This window comes from Schistocerca gregaria, chromosome X (assembly GCF_023897955.1).
Source record: "Schistocerca gregaria isolate iqSchGreg1 chromosome X, iqSchGreg1.2, whole genome shotgun sequence".
Lineage (NCBI taxonomy): Eukaryota > Metazoa > Arthropoda > Insecta > Orthoptera > Acrididae > Schistocerca > Schistocerca gregaria.
Window position 1 is genome coordinate 690303509 of NC_064931.1, and position 14765 is coordinate 690318273.

Genomic DNA, 14765 nt, shown 5'->3' on the forward strand with positions numbered 1-14765 from the left:
AGGACTCAGTTTTCCTCCTGATGGACGCAGGAACTTACTCGCGTCAAGTGTTCTGGGTGAGGGCTGTTGCACTCGGAGGGGCAAGCCTCGATGTTGTTACTTTCATGGCTTCTATGATCTTGCATTTCGTTAAACCCGGCTAGTACGCAGATTTCGTTAAATTATTTCCTTGACGCAGTCTTGCTGGTGTTCAGCCACTGCACATTTCCCGTGATGCCCAGACGAATGTAACGGCCGTATTGCTCTACGCGAGTTGCTATTGCTCCGCCGGTCTCAACGATTTATGCTCCTCCCTCCGACATTCCACCTTACACACACCTGCATTGTGTGAAGCATGCGCGGTTATAATTGAGTCGTTACCGAGAAATATTAGGGGAGCAGGTACCAGCATTCGCAACTTATATTGACGTGATTCTTCGGTTTCTCCCGGCGTATTTGTTGCTCGAACAGTCCACGGGTATAATGCCGGTTCATAGTGTCCAACGGGCACAATATTTCAGCGATCAGACATGTCGCCACCTGACGATGGCGACATGTCTGATCGCCGAAATACTGTGCCCGTTGGACACTATGAACCGGCATTATATCCGTGGACTGTTCGAGCTACATTGACGTTGTGTTCCTTGAATTAACCGTACATTATTCTGAGCTTCGGCGGCGTGTGTTCACATATACTATTTCAGTATTTCCGCAAAAAAAAATCAGTCTCTTTGTAATGTTACTACGTTGTGAACTTGGCTCGATCCACAATATTTTGCTATTCACAGTTTACCCCTTTTCACAGCAAAATAATCGTAACTCTGAAATCTCCGCCGCACAAACGTTAATTTAAGCATAATAGGAATTCATTTCTTATGATTAACCAAGATAAATTGCATTATGAAATCGGGCTTTAGTTTCCGAAATTGAATTTTCCCCCTGTGTATTGGGACTACACAATGGACCGTGCCCCAAGCTGTACATGCAACACCACTCGTGGAAGGCAAAAATCTAATATAGGAAACCGGTTTTGGATGTCTGTTTTTACACTTCAAACAGATTTAGTTACTCTGATAAAATGTCATTCGGTTTACTCAGCGCCGTCAAGTGAAAATACCTTACACTTCTTTTTTTATGAGTACATTTTTGTAATGGATGTCAGTGAACCCATTAGGACGATAAGAACAATTCATTTACCTTCATCAGCGTGCATAGTCTAGGTGAAGTAATATGTACCGTGTTTTATTACATAATTTTTCAAACAAATTCTGCAAACCACATAAATTTTTAATTCTTAAAGCGCCAATACCTGACCACGTCCCCTGCCTTTCCTGCAGCGTGTGTTGCTCTGCACTTGTTTCTTCAAATAACTGCATTGTATTTAACACTTCAGCCATTAAAACTACCCTCCCTTAGGTGAAGAACAGAACGAAATAGAAAAATTGGGTGAAATATTTGTCATTATTACAAAAGAGGAGACAATTACCATAAATGTTTTCGAATAATCTGAAATCATCTGTGATTAAGTTAACGTCAAATGTCCTGTCTGCACTACGTTAAGGAGCCTCGTGGATACTGAGGGAAAGTCGACTGTGTGTTTCCCTGTCAAAGCTCAGGTTTTGGGGACAGACTCCTTCTCAAACTCCATATCGGACCCTAATACAGGCTAATGGTTTACTATACCTTTTTCCGTTTGTTCTGAACTCGAAGACAAAAAAACAATGCAACACAAAGGAATTATTCGAATGGAGCGGAAATCGGTAATGTGATGTGTATGTACAGAAAAAAGATTAAAGTTTCAGAAAAACTGAATGATTTCCTAAAGAGAGCTTCACAAGTAAAGTAAATAATGCGTTGGTCAACCTCTGACCCTTAGCAAGCTGTTATTCAGCTTGGCACTGATTAACAAATTTGCTGGATGGCTTCTCGAGAGATATCTTACCAAATTCTGTCGAACTGGCGCGTTAGACCATGAAAATTTCAAGGTGTTTGGAGGTACCAGCCCATAACGATTGAAATGCTCCCGATTTGAGTGAGATCCAGCGACTTTGCTGGCCGTGGTGGGGCTTGGCTAGGTCGAGGACAAGCAGTAGAAACTTTGGCCGTGTGCGAATGGGCATTGTCCTGCTGAAATGTAAGTCCAGGATGGCAATACAACAGCACATAGCACATAGCATATCGTCGACGTTTCGGTGCTGTAAGGGTGCCGCGGATGACAACCGAGGGGGTCCTGCTATGAAAGGAAATGATACCAGAGACCTCACTCCTGGTTGTTGGACCGTTCGGCGGGCGATAGTTCGTTGTCTCACCACTGTCCAGGATGTCCCCGGGACACGTCTTCGCTGGTCATTCGGGCTCAATTCCAAGTGGAGGCACTAATCCTCGAGGTCACGGTGATGGCGTCGGTACAGTGGCCTCTGGCTCAGTAGCGCTGACAGATGTGCAGCATCTCCCTGTTTTTTTTTCCGCAACTTCAGATCACACGATGGTAGGTTACTTGTAACTGAATAGGTATGGGTTTCGAAAAAAGACGATCGTGTGAAACCCAGCTCGCGCTATTCGACCACGAGACTCAGAGGGCCATAGACACGGGTTTCCAGGTACATGCCGTGTTTATTAACTTCCACAAAGCGATCGATACAGTTTCTCACAGTCGTTTAATGAACAAAGTAAGAGCATATGGACGATCGGACCAATTGTGTGATTGGATAGAAGAGTTCCTTGATAACAGAACGCAGCATGTCATTCTCAATGGAGAGAAAAGTCTTCCGAAGTAACAGTGATTTCAGGTGTGCCCCAGGGGAGTGTCGTAGGACCGTTGCTATTCACAATATACATAAATCACCTTGTGGATGACATCGGAAGATCACTGAGGCTTTTTGCGGATGATGCTGTAGTATATGGAGAGGTTGTAACAATGGAAAATTGTACTGAAATGCAGGAGGATCTGCAGCGAATTGACGCATGGTGCAGGCAATGACAAGTGAATCTCAATGTAGACAAGTGTAATGTGCTGCGAATACATAGAAAGATATATCCCTTATCATTTAGCTACAATATAGCAGGTCAGCAACTGGAAGCAATTAATTCCATAAATTATCTGAGAGTACGCGTTAGGAGTGATTTAAAATGGAATGATCATATAAAGTTGATGGTCGGTAAAGCAGATGCCAGACTGAGATTCATTGGAAGAATCCTAAGGAAATGCAATCCGAAAACAAAGGAAGTACGTTACAGTACGCTTGTTCGCCCACTGCTTGAATACTGCTCAACAGTGTTGGATCCGTACCAGCTAGGGTTGATAGAAGAGATAAAAAAGATCCATCGGAGAGCAGGGCGCTTCGTTACAGGATCATTTAGTAATCGCGAAAGCGTTACAGAGATGATAGATAAACTCCAGTGGAAGACTCTGCAGGAGAGACGCTCAGTAGCTCGGTACGGGCTTTTGTTGAAGTTTCGAGAACATACCTTCACCGAGGAGTCAAGAAGTATATTGCTCCCTCCTACGTATATGTCGCGAAGAGACCATGAGGATAAAATCAGACTGATTAGAGCCCACACAGAGGCATACCGACAATCCTTCTTTCCACGAACAATGAGAGACTGGGATAGAAGGGAGAACCGATAGGTACTCAGGGTACCCTCCGCCACACACGGTCTGGTGGCTTGCGGAGTATGGATGTAGATATCAGCAGACGATACGCAAACTCTACACTTCTGTCACATTTTTTATCGTATAGTGAGAGAGGCGCTGTGACATCTGAGAGTCTGACTTTGTACGTAGTTTATTTTTGCTACACTCAGATTACTGCTCAGTCGCATTTGAGTGGGAGCGAGGACACATAAAGGTGAAGAAAATTAAGCACACTCGGACTTCGCAATCAGATTCCTGGCATACTAGCAGTATAAAAATTTCTTTCTCAAACATCGTCCTGTGTATATTTCCGGCAGTAAATGGACGTTCAAGACTGATAGTATGGTAAAACTGTAACCAGGTGGACGGTAACTACCTACATCTACCTACACATATATATTCCGCGATCCACCGTACGTTCCGTGGCGAAGGGTACCCTGTACCACGACTAGCCATTTTCTTTCCTGTTCCACTCGTAAATAGAGCGAGAGAAAAAAAGACTGTATATACGTCTCAGTATGAGTCCTAATATCTCGTATCTTATCTTCGTGCTCGTTACCGCAATGTATGTTGGCGCCAGTAGAAGCATTCGGCAGTCAGCTTCAGATGCTCGTTCTCTAAAATTTACCAGTAGTGTTCCTCGAAAAGAATGTCTCCTTCCCTCCAGTGATTTACATTTTCAGTTTCCGAAGCATCTCCGCAACACTTAAGTGTTGTTCGAACATAGCGGTAACAAATCTGGCAGCCCGCCCCTAAATTGTTTCGATGTCCTCCTTCAGTCCGAACTGACACGGATTCGAAACTCCAGTACTGTTCAAGAATAGGTCACACCAGCGCCCTATGTACGGTCTCCTTTTACAGATGAACCATACTTTTCTAAGATTCTCCCAATAAACCGAAGTCTACCATTCGTCTACCCCATACCACAGTCTTCACATTTTCGTTCCATTTCATATCGCCTTGCAACTTTACGCTCAGATATTCATACGACGTGACTGTGTTCAGCAGTACACTATTAACGCTGTATCCGAACATTACAGGTTTGTTCTTCCTACTCATCTGTATTACCTTAGATGTTTCGACATTCAGAGATAAGTGCCATTCATCGTACCAACTAGAAATTTTGTCTGTCATCTTGTATCTTCCTACAGTTACTAAACTTAAACACCTCAATGTACACCACAGCATCAGCAAAGAAGCTCTGATTGTTGCTCACCCCCTTCCTCCAAATCATTTATGTACGTAGAGAACAGTGGCGGTCCTATCACACTTGCCTTGGGCACTCCTGCCGATACCCTTGTCTCTGACGAACACTCGCCACGGAGAACGACGGACTGGTTTCTATTACTTAAGAAGCCTTAGACACATCAGTGAATTTAAGATTATTTTTGTTGTCGCTACCTCCGTCGCCACATGTGAGTAGTGCTGTGCAGTTGGTGCAGTAGATAGCGTTGTGGGTTAGCATGCAGGAGGTCGAGGGTTCTATTCTGCGTCGACAGCAAAACATACTACTACTAACACATGTGGAAGTCCTATCGTTTTCATTTGTCAGCTTCTTAAGAAGCCTTTTGCACGTCGTGGACGGGAATAGCTTCGCACCACGGCATCTACCAGATCCCAAAGCTGTTTTCTGTGTACGATCCCCCAATGGTCCCATCGATTAGTTCCAACAAATATTTCAACAGTCACATCAGCGGATGCTGTTCAATAAGTATGCGTTGTTATTATTAGTATTGTCGTCGTCGTCATTATCGAAAATGTCGAAACATCACGTCCATTGCCGTTAGTGAAACAGTGGAACTCGAAAAAGAACATTCCTCAGTTAGCAGTGCCTGGCTGAATCACGCAGAACAGAAGCTGTAAGAGGGTGGTGTGCATGAGAGGGAAAAGCACTCTGCGACTAATGACGTGTTCATGAATGAAATAGGCTAATACAAATAAATATTCCTCGCGCCAGAACCGAACCCTCTACCTCCTGCCTGCTAACCCAGAACAATATTGTCTACACCAGCTGCACAGCACTACTCCCATAGGCTGGTAGAGGTAGTTACCGAAAATGCGGTTACAATGTTGCCAGATTGCCAATTTTAATGTCCATTTACTGCCAAAAATATGCGGAGGACGAAATTTTGTGAGACATTTTGTATTGTAGTATGTCAGGACTCGTGCTACAAAGTAAAAGTGCGTGAATTTTTCTTCACCCTGTATACTTCGGATTATTTCCGCATCTATTTAGGAGTGTTATAATGACGTCGTACATGAATATTGCGAGAATTACGGGTCTTTTTTTTCTTTTTTTCTTTCTTCTGGCAGCGAACGCTACCGTGTTCCTGCAGGATCGTTTTCACGATTCTTCCAGCATCGTCGCAAACTAACAATATTGCAGGTTTATTTGTATAATTATTGTGTTCTCGTAGGTTATTAGTAATGCCATGGCTTTCCACTATTAAAACCATACATATACAATGACGCGTCAAAGAAACTGGTATAGGCGTGCGTATTGAAATATATATGTGAACAGGCAGAATACGGCGCTGCGGTCGACAACGCCTATACAAGACAAAAGTGTCTGGCACAGTTGTTAGATCCTTTACTGCTGCTACGATAGCAGGTTATAAAGATGGGAGTTCGAACGTGGTGTTAGTGGGCGAACGAGCGATGAGACACAGTATCTACGAGGTTGCGATGAAGTGGGGATTTTCCCGTTCGGCCTGTTCACAAGTGCATCGTGAATATCAGGAATCCAGTAAAACATCAAAACTTCGATATCGCTGAGGCAGGTAAAAGATACTACAAAAACGGTACCAGCGACGACTGAAGAGAATCGTTCAACGTCACAGAACAGCAACCATTTCGTCAATTGCTGCAGATTTCAAAACTGAGCCATCAACAAGTGTCAGCGTGCAAACCATTCAACTAAACATCGATACGGGCTTTCGGAACCGAAGGCAGAGCTTTGTACCCTTCATGACTGCCCGACACGCAGCCTTACGCCTCACCTGGGCCCATCAACATAGACATTAAACTAATCATGACTGGTCACATGTTGCCTGGTCGGAAGAGTCTTGACTCAGATAGTATCGCGCCGATGGACGTGTACAGGTATGGAGACAACCTCATGAATGCATCGACCCTGCATGTCAGCAGAGGACTGTTCAAGCTGGTGGAGGCTCTGTAATGGTGTGGGGCGCGTGCAGTTGGAGTGATACGGGACCCCCTGACACGTCTAGAGAAGGGTGACAGGTGACGCATACGTATGCATCCTGTCTGATAACGTGCATCTATTCATGTCCATTGTGCTTCCGACGGAATTCGGCATTCCCAGCAGGATAATACGGCACTCCACACGTCCAGAATTGCTTGAGTGGCTCCAGGAACACCCTTCTGAGTTCAAACACTTCTGCTGGCCATCAAACTCCCCAGACGTGAACATTATTGAGCATATCTAGGATGCCTTGCAATGTGCTGTTCACAACAGATATCCACCCCTTCGTACTCTCGCGGATTTTTGGAGAGCCTGCAAGAGTCATCGTGTCAATTCCCTCCAGCACTACTTCAGACATTAGTAGAGTCCGCGCCAGGTAGTGTTGTGGCACTTCTGCGTGCTCGCGGGGTCCCTACACTATGTTAGGCTAGTGTAACAGTTTCTTTGGCTCTTCATATGCAATTTCACTTTCGTAGGAATATTTTTTTAAGTAGTGCAGTGTGCTTGTTATCCAGTCGGTCTTTGGAGTTGTGTGAACCATTATGAATTACGTTAATAGTGTTGGCCATGCTCGAATTTTCTTGTTAATATTACGAGCTCTACAGTAATGTATGTACTAGTACCAGTTCAGGGTTCATAGTGATTATAATTACATACCTTCATTCCACCTAGGAGTGCTGCCTGTCTGAAAATGGGATTGCCCACGCTAGTTTTAAAAGCGTGAGCGTTGAGAAAGGTGGGTGACCTTCTTTCTGGTTGGTCCAGAGGGTCAGGAAGGAAGGGCTGGAGTAAGGGGGTGCTTGGGCACTTACAGTTATCAACGTTTATATGAAAAGGCGGCCACAGATTTCCTCTGATGAGCGTGTAGATACCTGCGAGTTAAGACTAGTTTGCGTTGGTGGGATCCTACTTCCCCCTCCCCTTCCCGCTGCGTCTGTGAATGTTCGATTTCGTAGTAGAGCTTTTTGCGTCAACGACTAGATCGGAAATGATTACACCTACATATAGATTTTTCTCTACCATGTCTGGGGAGATGATGTGGCTAGCGTTGGGCAAGAACTTGGTGCTGTATCGTTCATGGCAGGAGCTTCGATGGCAGCCTCAAGAATTTGCATTCCCTACCAGGATCTCACACGACTCGCTCGACCTGCGCCTCCTGAGAGTTCTCCGTAATCTGTCTGTTAGTAGCCCTCTAATATTTCCACTGCCGTGTTGGAATGTTTTTCTCATTATTACTGCGGGCCGGCGATCTCTCGACCAGAACTGCTACAGCAGCTGCACATTTTGTCTCAGCCACCATACACACATTGTGTCTCTTCCCCGTGGCTGCTAGTGCGGTGATCGCTGTTATATCGTGTATGTCGGAGTCGAGGGGTTGGCTATCCTGCAGGCGACAGGCTTTTCGCTGGGATTATAGCAGATATTGCTCACCTCTCGAGAAGTGTACTTGGAGTGCTGTGCTAAACACACTATCTTCGGTTAGAAGCATGAGAATTTTAGTGTCTCTTCATACAATCCGGTAATGTAGTGGTGGTTTGGCAGGGGCTTATAGATTACAGTTTGGTGTTTCTTGTACGTGTACTATCTTCGGTTAAAAGACGGTAGTGGTTAATATGACGAATGATGAACCAACTCTGCTAGTATCGTGCAGACAATGTGGCAGTTTAATGTGGAAAGGGAGGTGTTCTAAATTGTTTACATAAGAACTAGCACATTATAACACTGCCAGCGTAGACAAAAAATTGCGCTTTCGCCGTTAGCGAATGCTTTGTGAACTTCATTGCTCTGTGTTGTGCTTTGCTCGTAGTTTTCTTAGTAAGTGTGTGGAGCGTAATCTTGGCCCACGATAGGTAGAGAATGACCGTAACAGCAGAAGGAATCGGCGATCCGTGCGATTGCTGAGAGTCCTGGCTCTACACGACGTAGTGCGGCAGACCTGCAGGAGGGAGGAGGGCTCTTTCACTTTAAGATGCTCCGCTCCTCCGCCCATTCCCGCGGCCTCTTCTCATTTGCGGCCGACTCGTACATTATAATGTACGAACTCTACACCCACAGATTAAATCTTAAGAGGTAATATTTATAAAATTGCAAACATTTGTGGCCGTGTAGCTCGGCTCGAAAGCTGTGCGGATGTCCTATTAGAAGCGTAAGTCCGCTGACTCATCTCCTGGCTGCTCGCTTGTGTCCCTGTTAACACCTAGATTTGTGTAGATTACCAAGTTCTACACGTTAAGCTGTATTACACCCCTGCAAGTGGCACGGGAAGCTGGTGCGAGGACCGATAGTGTGAAGCACTGGTGTGGGAAAACAAATCCCGAGTCGAGAGAGCTTCAGCGATTACAGTAAACAGACTGGTTTGACACAAAAGAACAGACTGCTCGCATTCTAAGGTACTCTTTTTGGTGTCGTATTGCTGCATGGCTATAGCTTATTTCGACATTCATCTCTTTCCATTGTGGACAGTTTCATCAAATATCTACAGATTCAGTGGTGGTGGACAAGCAGTTCTCCGTGTACGAACTCTGCCGGAAAATACGCAAGGAGTATGACACATGTACTTGCAAACGGGTTATCATTAATGCTTGCACTCTGAGCCGGATCCGACACAAGAAGAGTTAACATTTTTATAAAAATTAAACACCGCTGTTGGACTTGGAATTTAAATGACGAATACGACAGTGTTTCTATAAACTTACTGGATTTCCTTCGTGCTGTAGTAATGATGTGTAGCGATGGACAAGATGGTGTCAGGAGAGAGCGAGCGCTGGAGAGGGACCGGGGATCGTCCCTCGGGACGCAGACACCGACAGAGTAGAACATCCTCAATTTTTTTGTCCCTCACAGCGGCGAAAATGCGCTGACAGGAAAAGCACGATCCTACACTGGCAGATGACCTGTGACGTAGGGACGGAGTTCCACTCGTTAGATTGAGTACAGTCAAAGTATAGTTTTGTAGAGCCACTGGAATGAGGATGAACATTGCAAAAATAAACTATTGGCCAGCGTTGGCGGTAAATTTAATGATTGATCTGGGAAAGTTTAGGTGCGCTAAAAAAGCCACGAGGAACCGAGTTGATAGATTCGGGACTGAGGACTGTCTGCGGAGAGAGAGAAAAAATACTGAGTCTACGGAGATGATACACTCGGGCTCCGTAGCCAGGAAGAGGCAGCTAGAGATGTAGCTTCAGGGGACAGATTTAGTAATCCTCCAGCTGAAGCTGTTGTGACTCGATGCCGGCCACTGCTGCATTGCAGCAACAGCACAATAGACCTGGATTGAAACGCATAAAAATTACAGAAATAGTGAGCCCTCGATTGGTTGCTAGTAGTACACTGGGTGTATGGGCTGACCTTGATATCAGACTATCAGCCCGATACTAATAAGGAGATGATACACTTGCAGCGTCATGTTAAACATCTGGCGTCGGGTTGCCAGACTGGCCGACGTATATTCGAGTTCACCTCAAGTCGTCCCTCCCCCCGTTCCTTTCCCCTAGGAACCACCGGAAACGGATGAGTCACCCAGGGGAACCCAGCTCCTGCCTTCCTCGCTTTCTCAACCTCCTCTCCCTTCTAAACAATTGACGATTAAGTATCCCCTCCTTCCAATCATCACCCCCACAATTCTTTATATCTGAGGCTGTCGAGTTGGAGTGATTCATTCTGCAGCTGAGCTGATTAGGGAGAGGATAAGACAGTGTCCAGCTGTTAATAACAATCATGTCAAATCATGTCATTTGAAGTCTAGGTACTGGCTGTTTTACAATAACACAATAATCCGCGATAAGAGGCATCAGCGGAAGTACCCTAAGGCTTCAAAAATTTTATGGTTTTTCGTATTTCTTGCAAGTGTTCCGCAATATTACGAATTTTACGCAATTAGTTCCAACTCGCTGCTCTTGGCGTCGAATCACGTTGCTCTCAGCCAAGTACAGTGCAGCATCATCCGGATTCACGTATCATTAAGCCGTCACTAAATTATTAATGTGACATCACAGTTTGTGTGTTTAAAATGACCACATTAGTAGAAAGGATACTGCATCATATTAATTACGGGGTAGAGTGTTGACATTAATCTGTTGCACACGCATGTAGCATAGTTAAGGTGTTTCGTGTACTGGCTTCTAGCAAGGTCCCGGGGGTGGCTGACAACGTAACCGGTGATGGTCGGCATTGTCGTCATGGCGGCGGACGTTGCGTAGGACGACCCATCTTTGGTACACTATCCTGGTCCGTACGTAGGTGAATCCGTATTGAACATTATCCTGGATTTTTTGCAGATGAATCAGCCCCAACCGTTACCCCAGACTTCGCGCATGCGGATCCCCCAAAAAATAGCGTCAGACGTATCTCATGCTGGAGCCACACCTAATGATATCCCTGGAAGTAGCTCGTTTTCGATTTACTATTATCAGTACTCCACACCCAACACCGTTGGAGCCACCTTTCGGAAGAAACTCCGAACCCTTCCCAGACTGCCGCCACCCTCGACGCCACCATCTCTGCCGTTGGTGGAGGGAGGGAGAAGCCCACACCCCAAATAGCTTTACTCTATATTTGTTTATAACAAAGTAACGTCAACACTCAAGCCCCACAGCTGTGTGTGTGGGAGAAAAATCAATGTCGAAAAAACTGTCCAATCTCGATTTTACTGAATTTTTGACATCGTCGATATTTTTCTAACAGGTTTTCTATATTTGTACTTAAAAGGAATCCTTTGAGTTCGAAGTCGCAAAGCCCAATGATCATCATAGAATACGACACCACACATATTGTCTACCATATAAGCACAATACTGGCTGCTAATCGCAACAGGGGCTGGGACGGTATGTATCTAATGGTGGGCACAGCAAGAGGCTACCGAGCTAGATGAAATGCGTAGTCGACGAGTAACTCTCATCAGTGCCAGTGTTATGGTGTCTATACAAAGCAGAGTAATGGCAACGATTAACAAAGCAAGCATTGCATTACATCTAAAACGATAGTTGCCGAAGATGGCATTTCGTGAGAAAGGAAACCAAGGAATTACGCAGAGTGGGGATAAAGTGACAGATGAAAATTTGACAATCAGTGATATTGACAGGTGTCAAGCTATACAGTTAATCATCTTTGTCGGACGGGGAGCCACAAATCGCGTTTCCACAGTGAAACATGGTAAAGGATAATCGTTGTCCACAGAGCGGATACTAAACATAAATACGTACCTGGGAGATTATCTGACAGCGTAGTAAAAAAAAATAATAGTAAAGAAGAGATTTCGAATAAGTCTGTAGCAATATGAGCGTGTAGTGCGCAAGAAAAACTAAGAATATTCGTGGGAGGACAAGGCGCGCTTGTTACAGAAACTGATCTTTGCGCGGTTTCGACGACGCTCGATAAATTTACAGGGTGTGCACGATAGTGATCTACGGTATGCGTATCAAATTGTGCGTGACATGGATAAGTTATTTCGAGGGAGCAGTGGATGGTTGTATAAATTCAACTAGTTGTACAGAATTGGAAGACGTAAAACAAATTTCAAACAACCAGTCAACTAGACGATGCACAGCAAACTGCGAAATCTGCCCGAAAATTTGTAGATGCGATAAACAAACTTAGCCAATCCCTCAGTAAGGAATTTGTTTTCAACTGCTACCAATCAGGGTTAGAAGGGGAAATGTATATGAAAAGAACCTTTCTAAATTAGAAATACCCAGAGAGTTGCCTCAAGAAAAACTAATATCTTAACGCATTAGTATACGATAATGCCGACTGCTAATCTGGATGGTACGTTGGCTGGAAACTAACTTGCTGTGCTGCGAGAAGTTGGTGTCTGCACCCCACGATTCTTTCTCGTGTATGTGACCTTGCAGTGGCAGTAGGGAAGATTTACGTCCCAGCATCCAAGAGTAGGAAAATGGGAATAACAGAACTAAACCTACGGCATGATCCCTGCTTTTGGCCATTAGCTGTTTAAAATAACTTGATTTTGCTTGATTCCTGGTTTGCGTACAAAGATACTTTGCTGAACATCCTGCACGGTCTGTAACTCCCAAGGTGTTCGTCTTCAATCTTGATGGAGCGAACCTTTGTAATCATCAAATGAAATAGTTTATTTAATCGTATGGCTAGGGCACCCCGTCGAGCAGACCGTTTGCCGGGTGCCGGTCTTTCAATTTGACGCCACTTCGGCACCTGCAGTCGATGATGATGATGATAGCACAACACCCAGTCCCTGGGCGGAGAAAATTCCCCGATCCAGCCGGGAATCGAATCCGGGCCCAGAGGATTGACAATCCGTCACGCTGACCATTCAGCTACCGGGGTCGGACAAATAGCAATTGCGAATAAGGTCATTATCAGATAGTATTCGTTGCCTGACCTTGTAAGCCGAAAAACAGTTGACAAAATAAATTACTAATGTAGGAAATTAATTTTTTTTTTTTTTTTTTTTTAGTAAGTGCGTGCTTGTATTGTAAGCAGCGATGGAAGATTCCGCGAAAATGTTTCGAAACACACATTCTGTAGATCTATCACATTACACAAGCCATACCTTAAACATTTTGACAGCTTTGTCACTCGTAAGTCTTTTTCACTGTCACGGCGTGTCTGAAATTGAAGTTAATCCGCACTGACGAAATAATATAGAAAATTAGCAAGATAGCATAACAAGTTGTAGGTGAATGAGCAAGTGTTTGGTAGCGCATTTAAGTGGGCCTTTGGAAAGTTGCCCGCTATTTACGCAATATGCACGATCGTAAATCATCTTGAAGTAATTAGATGTCACACTCATTGAATTCTTATAGTGCTGCTCGGTGTTTCAATCGAAAAGTACCTAACTACGAAACCAAAGGGCCTAAGTTTCGATCCCCGTTAATTCCTAGAATTTTTTTACCCCTCATTCTACACTCGTTGGATATGCGGGAAAGTTTGTTATTGTAGAAAATCCGAATTTCCTCGTGGTTTGGAGTCCACGTTAAGCTGTAGGAACCTCTGCAACTGGCTGGATTAGTCAGTTAAAGGCAACGGCATATGATCTAACTTAGTAAAGCTCCACACTTCGGATTGATGACAGCTTGACGTTTGTCATTAGTCAACAGAAGCAAAAATAGCTTCTGACGTACCCGAAGGTAAGTGCAATTGGCCGCTGTTGTGCTGGGTGTGGTCTGTTGCACTTGGCAGACGACACACGCGTATAGAGGCAGGTGATACCGTTACAAGATACGTGCACACACTTGCACAACATCGACTTCTGACCTCGTTAATAGATGTAATGCGCGTGAATAGTCTGAAATCGTTTCTCAAATGTAGTACGTCGCCACTTCTAGGCCTTCGGACGGACTACCCTACTTTCTGAGATGGACTCTAAGCCACGGTGCAGCTGGGCATTATCACATTAGTCGCAACCTCGGGGCATCTAGGAGTTCTTGTCTGGAGCGATTTAACGTAGAAGCAACACTACTGATGCTATGTGCGGGCAGATGCCACGCTCTCCTACACGGAAAACCTCGGTTAAAAGACCCTCGTTCGACCAAATCGCATTAATGAAAAAAGAAGGTTCAAAGAATAACTGCATGATTCAGCACGAGTTTGTTTAATATCGTGAGGACGCTACGAAAATTCTCAAGAAATTGCAGCGGGAGATGTTGCGAAGATGCGGGGACTGTAGAAAATTGGCTTCCCCCCCCCCCCCCCCCCTTCTGTAACAAGTAAGAAACAGCCTAGTTCCTCCCACATGGGATGAGTCAAGTAAGACGTAACGCTCATTTCATTTTATGAACGGTGAAATATACGATAACGAGATTTGTCGTAAATGATGGTATCCAAATGCCACATAACTTAGTTGCACGGTTAAACTTCTGAATTACTTGTCAATTGAGATACTGGAACAAATAGTTTTTAAGATGGAACACTGTACTTTTTAACAGTATTTGATAGCTCGTACGAATAAGAGTATAGTGATGTAAC

General features: G+C 44.6%; 1 protein-coding gene across 2 annotated transcripts in view; it reads left to right on the forward strand.

The window, feature by feature from the left end:
• LOC126297394 (uncharacterized) overlaps nt 1-14765 on the forward strand; it is a 532788-nt gene that overhangs the window by 104897 nt on the left and 413126 nt on the right. The window lies entirely within an intron of this gene.